We start from the raw sequence: 1,312 nt of genomic DNA on the forward strand, positions 1-1,312 counted from the left end.
TAATAAGAATAACTGACTTTACCTCGAAACAATTTTAATAATCAACATAGCCCTGAAAAAACTCAGACTCAAAACTTAGAAAATCAGCAACAATGCCAACTTACCTTTAACACTTTAAAGACTCTAACCTTTTTTAAAACACTTCATAATATTACCTTCACCTAAAGCCAAAAACTTATCTAATAACATATAAAAAAAACACACTTTAAATACTGGAACCTATTTTAAAACACTTCATAATACTACCTTCACCTAAAGCCCAAAACTCATTTTAAAAACATATGAAGAAAACGGTAATATTTCGGTAGAATCCCCATCAGCGACATTAATGCTTGCCAGTACATAGGAGCTTGATATTTTTTTTTTTTTTCGCTAGCGAACCGAGCCTACGGCGGAGCGAAAACCATTGACACTATTGAAATATTACCGAAATCTAATGGTTTTTGCTCTGCCTGGGCTCGCTTCGCTCGGGAAAAAAAGAAAAAAAATCAAACTATGTACTGGCAAAGCGGTAATGGCACTGGGTGGGACTCTACCGAAATATTAAAAAAAAAGGAAAAAAAAAAAATCCTTACCAAGGACACCAAGACGGAAGTTGACGGTAACAACGATGACTCTGCCATAGGATGCCAGGACGGCCCCGTCGTAAGGGTTGCCACTGTTCCATTCGTAAGATTCCCCGTGGATGTACACAAGCACAGGGTATCCCATTCCAGTCTCTCCTTCCGCTGAAAGGAAAAAATAAAGAATTACAGCACATATTTCCTTACTTAAAAGTGTTAAATATAATCAAAAAAATAATGTCAGGTTCCAGGCTAGATGTTAAAACTATTGAACTACTTAAAAAAAATTAATATCGAGTAAAATAAATCAAATTATTATAGTAAGGCAATTTATGATAAAAAGTGGCTCAAGTAAATGTAATGCTCAAATCAATATTAAATATTGCACGTAAAACAAGAAAAAATAAAGATAAATTAAGAGAATCTTAATAATTTTAATATTTTAATAATAAACATTTTAGTAATTTTGATAAGCCTTATTTTAATAATTATAATAATCTTCATAATTATGATTTCATTATATATGTACAGACACAAATAAAAATTATATCTAGTCTAGAAATTCGACAAAATTAGAAATTATAAACAAATTATGGGGTCCTTTGACTGGCCAGGCAGTACTACATTGGATCCTTCTCTCTGGTTACGGTTCATTTTCCCTTTGCCTACATATACACCGAATAGTCTGGCCTGTTCTTTACATATTCTCCTCTGTCCTCATGCACCTGACAACACTGAGATTACCAAAC

At 32.9% G+C, this 1,312-nt stretch overlaps 1 long non-coding RNA gene across 1 annotated transcript in view; it reads right to left on the bottom strand.

The window, feature by feature from the left end:
* Window positions 1–565: 565 nt before the first annotated feature.
* Window positions 566–1,312, bottom strand: part of LOC137651887 (uncharacterized) — a 183,608-nt gene continuing 182,861 nt past the window's right edge. Inside the window, exon 3 of the long non-coding RNA XR_011046119.1 lies at window positions 566–728. This is a non-coding gene — a long non-coding RNA (uncharacterized lncRNA). The remainder of the gene's footprint in view (window positions 729–1,312) is intronic.

The sequence above is a fragment of the Palaemon carinicauda genome, chromosome 13 (assembly GCF_036898095.1).
Source record: "Palaemon carinicauda isolate YSFRI2023 chromosome 13, ASM3689809v2, whole genome shotgun sequence".
Classification (NCBI taxonomy): domain Eukaryota; kingdom Metazoa; phylum Arthropoda; class Malacostraca; order Decapoda; family Palaemonidae; genus Palaemon; species Palaemon carinicauda.